The following is a 14200-nucleotide window of genomic DNA, read 5'->3' as shown; positions in this document are numbered from 1 at the left end:
ATTGGTAAGTGAAAGTGATTAATCATGCACTGTGGGTATAAGCAAATAATCCACTTGAGAGGCACTTTAAAGAAGTGGACTCCAAATCCCATCAGCTGCAGCCAGCATGGCATTTGCTCTGGAGTGATGGAGGAGCTGGAGTCACACAAGTGTGGCTGAACTGAAGTATAAGCGCAACACAACCATTAATGGGATATCAGCCCCTGGAGATAAAATTTCAGAATGCCAATTCTGCATTGGATTAAATATATGCTCAAAAGCAGCACCGACAGCTCAATGATCATCTTCCATTCACTGTAAGCTCCTTTGAATTTTCTGTTTATAACTTGGGTTCAGAACCCTGGGAGCTAATGAAAAAAATACTTTTTAGTTATATAGGACAGCCAACTCTACCCACACAATAAATCTAGGGTGAGGAACTTGTGGCCTTCTAGATGTTGATGGACTAGAACTCCCATCACCCCTGACTGTTGGCATAATGACTGCAACCAAAAGGAGCTAGAGCTCAACAGGTTCCCCACCACTAAATGACCATCCATGTAGTGTGGCAAAATGGAAAGTATGCAAAACCTGCACCAGAGAATGGCTGTTTGAACTCCTGCTGTGGAATCAAGTTCACTGAACGGCTGCAAGGAAGGTTAGGCTGTACGGAGCAAGGCTGCAGTAACGAGAGAGACAGCTCCCAGTGCGCTGCCCTGAGCTCCCTGGAAGCAGGGTGGGGTATGTGTGGGAGAAAGAGAAATGTAGGCCTCAAACTAAACAACTCCTGCATTACAGTACCTATTTCAGCAGCTAATAATTCTCCCCAAGAGAAAATTCCTAAAAAGTGCATGCTCCACATATTCAGCACCTCTGTGCACACATGTTCCTTAAAATGCCAGCAGAATGTCTATGTGTCATTTCATGAGGAAGTGAGATTTGTAAGAATGTGATATGGAGAAATGTTCTGTTGATGCCCTATGACTGGAACTCCTTTCCTGAAGAGACACCCAAAAGACCTTATTTCATTGTTTTTAGAAGATGCAAGGCCTCCCATGATATGAATAGGCTTTATTTACTGTTTTAACTGTAGGTTTGTACAGATTGTTTATATATTAATTTAATAATAATAACCACCAGAACTACCCATAAAAATTGCTTCATTACTTTTAATAAATACTACTTTGTGTCACTAACAAAAAGTGGAAGAGAACTTTTAAAATAATGAAGGCTATGTTGAAGAGCCATAAGGCACAACCAACTAAACAAAATTCTCCCTCTTAACCATGTGTAGGACTGCCACCAATTTGATATTTTGCTTTGGTATGGGTTATAAAGATCAAATACCTAACACAGGACCACTCTACAAAACAGAAAACCTCAAAATAATGTTTTTAAAAAGAGGCTAAACTTCCTATACAAACTATCCAAATGATTTTGGAAGAACGGGGCAACCAATTACTGAGGCAAACAACAAAAGTAACCATGTTAAGAAAAACAAATTTTTGAGAACAAAACGTAGGTGCTTATTGAACAATTATGGAGTAAACTTGTTGGGAAATGCATTTGGAAATAATCACAAGCTGAATCCAACCTTACATACCATACTTAATCAACACTGTTTCTGCATGCAAAACAATTCAGATGTATTTCTGTAGATTTTGATTTATTTTGTGACGAACATGAAATGGAACTGATTCCTGTCTGTAAGTCACTGGTATTGCAGAGCTGCTGTACATAGTACAGTGACCTGAATGCAAAACCACTGGCTATCTTACGCAAGAATGGAATATAATATTTCAAAGTATTGGTGTAGCCTTTAAAAAAAAATATATTACTGCATGTTGTCATTATAAAGAATCTGTTATCATTTAAAGATTTAATTACATAATGGGTTTTTAATCTTATTCTTAACAGCGAAACAGTCTCAGAAGTTATAAATATCTAAGCTACCAACATTTAAGCATTTTATTCCCACTGATTTCAGTGGAAGAGTTGAAATCTCCCATTGAGATAAATGGAAATTAAATGTATTTAACATGGCAATTCACATGACAAGTTATTTGTACAGGATTTTGGGATTCTCTTGTTGGATTTTCCATGTGTCAAAGCATTATTTCACAGGAGACTACATTCATAAGAGCTTCACTCAAGATGGCTATTATTTATTCAATTTATATCCTGCCTTTTCTCCCTAAACAGCCCAGCTCTCTCTCAATAGGTCACACCCATGGTTTAGCCAAAAGCACAATTAACAGAATCTGAAACCATTTTGTAAGCATAAATATTATTTACACTAGCGATACAATTCAGAAATTACTGGCACAATTTTACTGCCAATATATGAAAGCAATTTTTTATTTCTGAAACATAACCACTTTTTAAAATTAGAAGGTACTTTAGCACCTGTTCTATTGCCACTATAATGCTTTACTATACAATGCTATGCTGAAATGTGTGTTGCAGTCAGCAACTCAATATGCAATTTAAGCTAGGTACACTGATCAAGGAAAAATCAAAAGAAAGGTTGACTTGTATGGCAAGGGGGAAAGATCCGTGTGTCTTTATTTGGTTAAAAACACATCAGAAGTTTTTTTTAAAAAAACAACCCATAATTTAATGAAGACTTCAAACTTCAATGGTTTATTTGCTCATGACATCAAAGAGAAAAAGTGGAATGTATTTCTCAAAGAAATTTCTGAGCTCGAGGAACCAGAGCCAGAAATGTCCTAATGCACAACCTTCCCCCCCAAAAAACCCACTTCCACAAGTCCCATCAAAATGAGTGCAGATTCCAATTTCTTTCAATAGGGCTTGCACAGGAAAACCTCTGGGAATTATTCATCTGTATGTGATGCCTAGGGCTTTGATTTTCCAGCCTCAGTCAGAAACTACAGTATTTAAGTGTATGATGGAAAGCAGAGCAGATGAAGCCTCTATTTCTTGCAAATGCATGTAAAGGGAGAAAGTTGTCTAGAGTAACTTATTCCTTCTCACTGGGGTTACTGCTGCAATAGTCTATTGCGGACTATTTACAGAAGGGGATGGAGAGAGAAATTATTATCCAATTATAATGTTTGAATCAGTCCTTGATGAACAGTAACGTCACGTTCCATAACTATGTAAATGACCCCCATATGAAATAAATGGAAACCTTAATGTCTGGTATGATTTCAGTGCAAACAAACCATGCATATATAAGAAAGTTCTACAATTGACTGCAATTCATTAAAATGACCCACAAATTATAACACAGTAGCAGATTCAAATAATATGTCATAATCATGTAAAGGCACATATCTTAATCTAATGTGATCATTCAAGCTACAGGTTCCATGATGCTTATTTCAACCTTTATTTCCTTCATTTCAACCTGCAGGCTGTCCAATCTAAAGCACTTCAAATTGAGGATTATATCTGGTTAAAAGAGCTAAAATAATAGTTGCTAACTGCCACCCTAACTTTTTAAAATACTGTTAACTCTAGTCATTAAATGTTAGTACAAATACTAAGCTCTACAAAATACATATTTTTCATTTAAACAAATATAGAATTGTGTGTTTAACTCCAAATTACTACATAGCATTTAAATATATTACTAATATAAGCTTTTATTTTGCTGTTGTTCATAATGAAAATTAAAGAATCACTAAAGAATTATTTGATAGGCAACAAATTCAATGTTGAAGAAAATATAATGGCGGGAAGAAAGAAATTAACATATTTTAGGCTACAATATGTAACTATTTAGAAAAGAAACACATGAAAGTTCTTTTTATTACCGAAGTTTAACCAAGCATGAAATGTAGCTATATAAAGTAAGGTTCCACTTAATTACTACCATGCTGCAATCTGTACTGCAATTTGCTAAACCATGGGCAGTGGCTAATTCATAAAATATTCTTTTCCCAGCATCAAAGTTGAAAGTTAACTTTAAACTTTTTAAAAATTCTAAAGCATAAACAAAACCTGAAAGTTATAGACATCACTCTGGAGAACATGATCCACTCTTATCACTGCCATCCTAAACTTATGAAAGTCCTGTAATGCCTATTTCAACATACTTGGGCACAAGAATCAGAAAATTTAAGTATCCTCAATCCGCCTACAATCAATGGTACTTAAGAACATACATTTCTTTAGATTGTGTTCTTATGTACAGGCTTTTACAGTACATAATCACAGCAGTGTGTTCTTTCACACTTGGGTTATCAATACAGTTTAAGTGTTCTCCTAAATCTGTGTTCAGCATTTCAAAGGGAAGTGGTAAGGATTAACTGATTAAGCACTGTCATAGTGTAGCTGCTGTCAAAAAACACTTTAACATTAGTACCGTAACCGTTTACTCTGCAGTAGTCCCATGGATTTCCCTAAGATTCTTCCAACATCTGATTATCTCCAATGAAAACAAAATTCACCATGGTATCATCATAAGCAGTTTGTCTTTCAGAGCTTCTAGATTCTGTTTTTCATCTTTATTATGTTGTTGAAATGGATCATTTAGATTATGAAGAATAAAATACCAAGTACACTTACAGAGCAATTCTGTGTATATTTGCTTAGAAGCAAGTCTGTGTGTGTGTTCACTAGGGCTTATTCCCTAATAGGTCTGTTTAGGACTGCTACCTTGCTTACTTCAACTAAGACTCACTAAGAGCTCACAGTAAACATGCATAGGATCCATCTCAATTCTTGTCATCTGAAGCATATGATCTTGGAAAATCACCCTGGGATCCTATGGGATGGAAATATAATGGGATTTACTTTCCAAGCAAGTGTGTGTTTATGACAGGAGGTACCACTTGTTTTTACCGGAATCTAAAGTTAACACGCAGCTTGTTCCTGCCCTGAAAAGTATTCCTAGACACAAGTCTATTGCAGCAACGTGCTGCTCTGCAAAACTGCTCTCCACCCGTCCTCAAGGCACTTTAGGCCAAGCCCTACTGACTTACGAGAAAACTCCGTCGAAAAGGGAAGGACCAAGTGCAACGTCTTAAGCAGGGGAAGATTCGCCGGTGTGGGGGGCACCCAAAGCACACGGACTCCTCCTCATCTGTCCGGCTGAAAGCCTTGCCTTCAGTCGAGAGCTGCCTGCAGCCGGTTCTGAAGCAAGTGGATTTTAGGCGCCACTCCTACTCCTCCTACTCAGGAAGGAACAAGGGAGGGGAGCATTCCGCCTGCGGGAAGCTGCAGCCCAAGGAGGTGTGTCCTCTCACGCTCCTGTCAAATATACAGCAAAGCGATACCAAACCACACACGGAACACTCCGGCCCAAAATGCACGGCGACGGGGGAGGGGCGGCAGCGGCCAAAAAGGAGGAGATCTAGCTTGATCTCTGGGCGGTCAGTTCTGTGAACCCAGGAAAGGTGTCCTCCGCCGCCGCCGCCTCCCATGTTTCCCCAGCCCCGCAAGCGCTAATCCTCCCTTCTGAGTTCTGCCCTACTTCTGCTCCAAGTTGAAACGCCTGTGCGCCTTGTTTCTGGATTTCTACGCGCGCAGGATTCAAACGCGCCAGCTGCGGAGGCTCAACTCCGGCGGCCAGGCTGTTTCTCCCCCCCCCCCCACCTTCCTTATTATTATTTTTAAGTCAACCGCCAAAAAAGAGCGGGAAGGAGGAGAGAAACCACACCATCGCAAGAGCAGGAGCGCCCATCCCCGAAATCTAGGGGGCCTTCCAGGGAGCGGGAGGGAAAAAGAGACAGAGAGAAACCTGCCATGCCCCGGGCTAAACACAAGATTAGCTCCCCTTCCAAGATCTCCCACCTCCTCCTCCGCCTCTCCCTCAAGAGGAATGCAATTTCCCCCTCCCTCCCCTCGGCCTTTTGATCGCAAGGAAGGTGGACGTGAAAGGTTTCGGAAGAGGGAGCGGGGGGGGGGGGAGGGAAGGTCCCGCTTCGGCGGAGATAAAAACTCTCTAGCGCGCTCCGAACGCGGCAGGCGCGCAAAAACTAAAATAACAAGGAGACGGGGAGAGAGCGCGCGCTCAGCGCCAAACTGCACGGAGAGGGACGGCGCAGCGACACAAACGGTGTGCATGGGGGGGGGGGGACGACTGGAGCCAGCGGGATGGGAGAGCCGCTTCCCTCCTCAGCCGAACCCGCCTTGCGGGCTTCTGGGCGAGCGAGCGGCCGGCACCCACCGGGCAGCCAACCGCGTCCCTTTCTGCACGCGCGCGCTCTCCGGAAGGCGGGCGGCAACTGCTGCGCCACGGCCGCCGCTTCCCCTTGCACTGCCCGCGCTTCAGCGTGCGGGACCCGGGAGACGCCGCAGCGAGGAGAGGAGGAGGAGGCAGCAAAGGGGGAGGAGGCGGCGGCTCCGGCTTCGCCTCCTTTCCTCCCTCGCAAGGCTCTTCGGCAGCCCCGGCGCGAGGCAGAACCCCGGGCCCGGGAGCCGGCCGGCACTCACCGAAGGGAAGGGACCCGGCGCCCCCTCGGCGCGCCGGCGACGCGGCTCGCGTGTCTGTCAGCTGCTCGGCTGCTGCCCCCGTCGCTTGGATTCACGCCGCCTCCGCCTCCGCCATGTTCCTGGGGCGCCGCGCATGCCCGGCAGCGGCACTGGGGGCTTCCCTCCGCCTTCGCGTCCTCCCTTCGCAGCCCACTGACAAGGGGGCGGAGGGCGCGGGCGGCGGCTCACCCACCGCCTCCGCCGCTACCACCATGCTGCGGACCCGGCTCGGAGTCGGAGGGGGGCTGTGCGCTGGCTCTCCACGCCCACGCCAGGCGGCTCCTGTGCACTTGCTGCTCCGCAGAGCGCGCGCAAACGCCCGCGCGGGCGCAGAAAGAGCGCGCGCAGTGCCGCCCAGGCGAGCCAGGAGCTGGCGGGGCCGACCCTCTCGCGAAACAACGTTTTAAACATACGTTTTCTGTTAGCACGAGTAACAGATCATTTATGAAAATGCGGGGCAAAATATATATATTTAATAAACCAATATACAAAACAGTTACACTTAAAACCTGCTAACAGATCACCTTGGAAGCTGGGGAGAGAGTTTCGTAAAACGGGTGCAATTCCTTTCTGTTTAGTTCTCCAAAAAAGTTTGGGAGCAATTCCCTCCCCCCCCCCCCACTTTATCTTAATTTCACTACCTTTTCCAGTGGTTCCATGCAGATGTCAGAACAGTATGCTCTGTATGTGCCACATAAAAGCATGTGTACAAAATTGAAGCAAAATGTTTCTGTTCAATGGAATACATATGTTTCTCTGGACGCATACATTTTCTATTATCAAAGTTTGATTTTGTGGCTTTATGCTGGAATTGAAGCAATGGTTTCCTGCAAAACTAGCATGATAATGTCCCCACCAATTACAGCTGTTGTGAATTATCACTGTGCTTATCTTGGGTAAATTTAAGCTCTGTGTGAAATTATTTTACAGGGTACTTTTAATTGCCATGGCCCAAGAGTATTAGTGGAGAGAGAAGATAAAACCCTATGATTCTGATATAGTGGATCCCAGTCTGCAAATTATTATGCAGGGGAAAAGTACAAGACTTATCTTTAGCAAAATCAAAATAGACTGAACACGGCTACCACTCTGACAATTGTTATACGCAGAGTCTCTAGTAATCATCAAATATAATCTAAAAAATACTGCACATGAATGCTTGTGGAAGTATCCTCCGTCAAGCCACCTTCTTTTTTCAGTTCCTACTATCCCTAGTTGCTTCCTAATAATTCCTTCTTCCTCATCTGCACTATTCTTTATCAAGCTCTGAGTCGGACACGACTAAACGACTAAACAACAACAATCCTCTTTCTTCAGCTTTTTCGCTGCTGTGATATTAAGCATATGCACTTTGAAGTACGTAAATTCAGCCTGAAATCAATTGTGCCTTAAGGATGTGTACGAAACCGTCGCTGCAAAGAAGGTGCTTTGAACAGGGACAGTATTCCTATGACATATTTTTTTTTTTGGGGGGGGGAATTAACACATTTGTAGCCTTCCTTTTCCCCAAGGAGATTTGTATAATGACATCTCACTTTATCCTGAAATCAACCTGGTGAGGTATGTTAGACCCAAGAGGTAGTGGCTGTCCAATAAATAGTGGCTGCCAGAGCTTCATGATACATTGGTATCGAAATGATACACTGAAATTAAAAAATGGCACATTAAATCTCCCCATAGACCCCCACAGCTATACTACCCACACTTTCATTGTACAAAATTAATTATTTTCAAAAATGGGAAGAAAGGGCCTTTATGCATTAACATATTTTTATGAAGAAGCAGCTCCTTAACAGGACCTAAAGTAAAAACTTGATGAGTTAACCACTACTTGAATTTTTATATACACATTTTTATTAGTAATGTACTGTTTTATACTGTACTGATATTTGTATACCAATAAAGGAATTAAACATTCTTTGGGGAGGGGTTAATGAGAGAGTAAAGACTACTGGTCTTTCAGAAGCAAGTTAAGGCCATTTTATTTAAACACCTTTGAGAGAGTAACTTTAATTTGGCTTGTGTTCTTGTGGAAGAGGCTTTTTTAGTGGTTCCAATGGACATTAATATAGTTGGACACTTAATACAGTTATTGTTTTTAGATATTTTAACTATTATGGGTGGGCCCATTTGGGGGGCAGGAAGGTGGGACTGAAATTATTCATGTAATTAAATGTACTTCAAGTAAACTGACTTTTCAGGTGTTAGTAAGAATGGGTGGCATTAAGTAAGAGAGAGGCTCTTATCAAATAGCCCCATGCCTGTTCTAGACAGGACCTGTGGGGAAGTTAACACCTGATTCATTTATTTTTATTGTAGCAGATTCTTTACCTCTCTACTATGTATGGATAGGTGAATCTGTTGATGTCAGTTTCCAATCTTGAAATCAGTTCTCCCCATTAATAGACCCGTTTGCAATTTTCTTAAATTTTCTTAAACCCAGGCAGAAGTCCTGTACACACACGTTTTGCTGGGAATTCATCATTGACTGCAGTGGGATTTACTTTGGAGTAGATATGCTTAAGACTGTGCAAGTCTTCCAGGTGCAACCTGTCTTTCGTTGGGGATGATTAACTAGCATCAGAGGAAGTTTCCCTCTGGTCCAAATAAATCTCTGTCCCAAGGACTCTGTTAGCTTCAAAGTGGTCAAAGACACTTAAAAGCTTGTAACATTTTGGAGGTGAGATCAGGGTAGGAGAATACATGCTGCAATCCCATCCTTCAGGCTGCCATAAAACTGTTAGAAGATTGATCAAGACCACTTTCCAGAACTTCGTGTTCTTTCTGTTGTCTCCCTTAACTTTCTGGAGGACAATTCAGATGCTCAAGTTGTTTTGCATGAGTTTCCCCCTCTTTCCTTTTCTAATTTCCAAACTGTTTCCCAGAAAACAGGTGTGGGGTCATTTGTATTAAAACAAACAGGTAGAAACCTACCACAATTTGTTGCAGTGTGTCCCCAGCCTCTGAAATGAGTGGTTCTAGAGCTCCAGCCAGTCTGGAACATGAGCTTTGTCATGCTGTGTGAGACTATAGGGTGGGAAGTTTCAGAAGGTAGGGAGCACGATGAGGACGGACATTAAAACTTTCCCTACTCTATGCTATGAAATATCAATAGGCTCAGTAAGGATGGACAATAAATTAAATTCAGTTCCCATTTACAGGCAAACCTACCTAATTCACACTGTCTGAAACAATGCACAAACTGAAATGCAGCCATCCTTCAAAAATTGCCCTTCTCTTAATTTTGCATTGTGGTCCTCTAGCTAATTAAGATGTGCACCAATGTATATAATAGGAGAAAGTGTGCATGTTGTTGTTGTTTTAAAAAATATATTAGTGATAATAACACAAAAAAATGCACATTAGGTGAACTTGCCTTTCAAAAATTTGTTATGAGGAAAAGTGCAAACAAAAATGTGTATATTATAAGAAGTTCACATCAAAATGCTGATGAATGTGAAATATGTAGAAATGAAGATGAGAAAAATGAGAAATTTAAAATGAGGGAAACTGAAATTGGCAGATTTACCAATCCATAGGCTCAGGACTCCCTGCAAGTCTCAATCATGAGTTCCTATTGCTATATAGTGTGATGCAGGGGAAGTTGCTAGCAAGTGGGAAAGGCAAAAGTACCGGTACTTTCCCCCTCCTCTCCTTCTGAAACCTCCATATAGTGCAATGCTCCTTTCCAGGGCTCCAGTCATGCCAGATCAAAAGTCTTGTTATGGTGTTCAGAGGTCACAGGGGTGAAGGAGACAGCAGTGAAGTTTCAGATGGGGAAAGGAGAAACTGATACCTCCCACCACCACAGTCCTCAATTTTTCTTCTTGCTGCAGTGCTATAAAGTACCAAAGGTGAACACTTAATTGTGGGGAAATTACAGTGAGTGGAAAAGAGGTGGATTTTTTTTCTCAACTCCCCAGTGCATATCCAATCAAACTTAATGTTCACATCCAGGAAAACTGTAAGCTGTTAGAAGGTACCCAGCCCAGAACCTGCACATTTAATAGCAAGGATGAGGGAGCATTTTCAGCTTTTGAGCAACCTTCTTGGGGGGGGGGGGGCACATATCCGTGTTGTGGTGCCAGAGGCAAAATGTGAATTTTAGCTTTCTTCAGTTGACTAGTTTTTACACACACTCCCACACCCCTTTGTCTCTTCCATCCGTGCAGAACAGAGGCATTCTTAGAGTTCAAGGACGCATTCCACTCAGGCAAAATGCTTTTAAGTGGGGGCAGGGTGAGGCTGTGGCCTGAGGGGAGAGAGTGCGGCCTGAGAAAGGCCCGAGAGTCTGATGGAGTGGCCTGAGACGCCACATTTGGCCGGCAGGCCTGAGATTCTCCATTCCTATTTTGTAGGTATAAACTGTGTGAGGGTTCTGGATACTGGACAAGGTAAAGGCAGTTTCCCCCCATTTCATTCCTCCTGAACAATCAGAGGTGGCAAGTAGTGTAAGCTAGTTCTGATCATGGGGTAATGAAGATAAGCAACAGGCATGACAGCCAAGGGATGATGCAAGTCTGCATAATATTAATTAATCTCAATGTGGTGCTGTACCTAATATAAAAGACACCTGGATCCCTTGCATGTGTTGGCTTTCCTCCGGCAAGCACACTCCACCCTAATGAAAGTAAGCGTCCCCGTTTCATCTCTTGAGAAATCCAAGTTTCACCCCTCCAGTGAGCCCTGGATAGAGTGCAAGACCACCAGAGACCAGTGTGCATGTCAGTACCTCTTATAGCACCTACGAAAGGTCTCCATAAATATTCCCTCAAAAATATTATTTTTTGCACTTATTACTCTTGTTAAAATGAAATATAACTCAATGCAAGTTACAAAAAAGTGGTGCATAAATGAAAACTAATGTAAAACTAAAACAGAGTAAAAGCTAAAAGCACATTCGTATTTATAAAAAGGCACTGAAGGAGACCGCTAATATAAAAAGCCCACAGGCCTGGTGGAAAAGAAATGTTTCTGCCCGCTGCCTAAAAATAGATAACGATGGCACCAGGGAACAAGGTTTCGTAAGTGGGGAGCCACCACTGAGAAGTTTCGTTCTTGTATTGACACCCTCCACCTTCTCTCAGATGGGGCACACACAGAGAAGGGCTTCTAATAATAAATGCAGAGCTTGGGTCAGTTCATGTGCAGAGAGGGGGTCCTTGCACAAAGGACCTACTCAATTCCTGTTGGCATCGGCTCAGCCACACCTACATTAAAATTCTGAGCGTGAGAGATATGTAACAAGCTTCTCTGTGTGTGTGTGTGTGATAGTGGCTGACTGTAGGTACCTTTCCCCGAATCAATGGGCAGGCTGATAAGCAGGGCATGATCACACAATTTTATCCCCTTCCTCCTCCTCTTTTAATTGTGTCACACTCTCAGGCAGCCATTTTATGTTATACTACATCCCCCCCACAGCAGCCATTTTGTGGCCTGAACCCATAGCACTTTCTCAAAATTCAAAATGTACCCACTAACCCAGAAAGGTTGGCAAACCATGTTTAAAACATTATATGATTTATAGATGGGACGCGGGTGGCGCTGTGGGTTAAAGCCTCAGCGCCTAGGACTTGCCGATCGAAAGGTCGGCGGTTCGAATCCCCGCGGCGGGGTGCGCTCCCGTCGTTCGGTCCCAGCACCTGACAACCTAGCAGTTCGAAAGCACCCTCGGGTGCAAGTAGATAAATAGGGACCGCTTACCAGCGGGAAGGTAAACGGCGTTCCGTGTGCTGCGCTGGCTCGCCAGATGCAGCTTTGTCACACTGGCCACGTGACCCGGAAGTGTCTTCGGACAGCGCTGGCCCCCGGCCTCTTAAGTGAGATGGGCGCACAACCCCAGAGTCTGTCAAGACTGGCCCGTACGGGCAGGGGTACCTTTACCTTTACCTATGATTTATAGGGATGCCCATGTGTCTCTGCCACAACTGTGTGATGGGAAGCTTAACTTATGTGATTTGTAACAACTCACTTTCTGTGTCTTTTTTTGTTGCTTATGCCCATGCTGAACAGTGAGTTGGTTCTTTTGAAATTTTATACAAGGGTGCTTGATAAGCCCTTTCCTAAGATGTATCTGATGCCTCTTACGAAGGTGGCACCTGGTTCTCAGAGATATGGCTGTTGTCCTGCCTCCAGCTCCTTTGTTACCTTCTCCCTCTGGTCAGCCAAAGTCTTTCCATCTCCCTGATGATGCTCCTGCACTCTACAGAAACGGCAGGGTAGAGAGCTGGCCAAATTGTTTCCTTCTCTTCCACCGAGAGTCGTAACCGGAATACAGTATCTCTGTTCTCTACTGTATCCCCGAATGCCTGCCTTTCAGCCTCTCATCTCCTTTTCCTTCGTCCTCCTTTTGTGTCTGAGGCTGCCAAAGAACACTTAATCCTGACTGAGCCCAAGGGCTAGTGTGAAAAGAGATATGAACCAACCTTTCCCGCTTTCAAATAATATGTCTGCAATGCACTTACTAGGGATCATTAAGCAAACAACTCTTAGCTTAATCTGAAATATGTGGATAAACAGCCACTTACCTTACAGTGTTGTTGTCAGGATTACAAGACAACATACTGTATTATGGGTTATTTGAAAAGACAACAGCACTATAGCAGAGATGGGGAATCTGCAGCACTCCAGATATTATTTGACTCTGCAACTTTCATCAGCTGCAGCCAACATGGCCAATGGTGGGAATTGTACTCCAGCTACATCCAGAGGGCCACAGGTTTCCTATCACTGGCCTATACAAATTCTAAACATTATTATGATTGCCACACCTCAAATCTTCTTTTGAAAAAACTCCACAGATTGTACGTTACATTTGTTTTGCAGTGGTTTATAGCTTTTCTAGTTAATGAGCTCCCAGCAGAACACTGCTTCAATGAGCTCTTTTAAGTTTTCTCACTGAATTTTTAGAGTTACTTGATGTTCTTTTATGTAAGTCCTCGAGAAAGTGTTGAAATGAAGCGAGCAATATTGTATCTTAAAGTGCAAACAGAATTATAGCCTACATGCAGCTAATCTGAAGTCTAATGTCCTATTGAAATAAATGCCCGAAAACTCCCTGAATTTAAAAGGCCAAGGATTAAATTGAATTCTGTTCCTGACAATGTGAATCTATTTGTGTATATTAAAGGGAAACATTTGATCCTCCTCGGAGAAGAGACGCAAACTGCGTAACTTGCTTTCAGATATTCTGCAAGACACCAGTGTGGGACACTGACTTACATTTTAAATAATTTATTTCATTATGCTTTTATGTTTTTTCTATAGCAAGATAAATTCCACCTCTTGCTTCCAGGAATAAATATATGCAGTTTCAGGGGGAAAGTCAAGAATCATTTTTACAGCTGGGGAATGTAAAACAGTTTTAACTTGCACAACTGTAATCCTATGCATCTCTACAAAAAAAAAAAGTCCCACTGAGGTGAGTGTGGGACTGAATGCAAAGTAAGTGAGCTTAGGATTTCAGCCTTATGGGGAATAAGTGCTGTTGCAATGCCAGCTCGAAGGCAGTAGTGCTGAATATTTGCATATATAAACATAAGTATGAAGTGTTTTCAGGAAACTCATCTAGACTTGCTTTTAGGTGTGTAGTAAATTGCTACAACAGGGTTCTTATGTTACCTCAATGGTATGGGAATTTCTGCAGCCCCAGCCCACTCCACATTTCTAGGGTAATAGGAGAAGGCTGAAGATCATGCAGAAACAGTCCCATGGGGATGACACAGGGACATTGCGATGGGAAGAGCTTTGGCGTGGGCTCCTCATCCCATGTTACAGT

At 42.9% G+C, this 14200-nt stretch overlaps 1 protein-coding gene across 2 annotated transcripts in view; it reads right to left on the bottom strand.

Annotated features, from left to right (window-relative positions):
- The window catches only part of SCML2 (Scm polycomb group protein like 2), a 45906-nt gene extending 39245 nt beyond the window's left edge, over nt 1–6661 (bottom strand). The window contains exon 1 of one of the 2 annotated variants that reach the window (XM_077927472.1): nt 6385–6661. The gene's annotated coding sequence lies outside the window, so the exon portion shown is untranslated. Of the gene's footprint in view, nt 1–4931; nt 5071–6384 lie in introns of those variants that run through there. The other variant, XM_028727581.2, reaches the window with a different exon arrangement.
- Between the last annotated feature and the right edge of the window lie 7539 nt (nt 6662–14200).

Source organism: Podarcis muralis, chromosome 4, assembly GCF_964188315.1.
Source record: "Podarcis muralis chromosome 4, rPodMur119.hap1.1, whole genome shotgun sequence".
NCBI lineage: Eukaryota > Metazoa > Chordata > Lepidosauria > Squamata > Lacertidae > Podarcis > Podarcis muralis.
The sequence above is the reverse complement of the archived record's forward strand: the minus strand, read 5'-3'. Positions and strand labels throughout refer to the sequence as shown.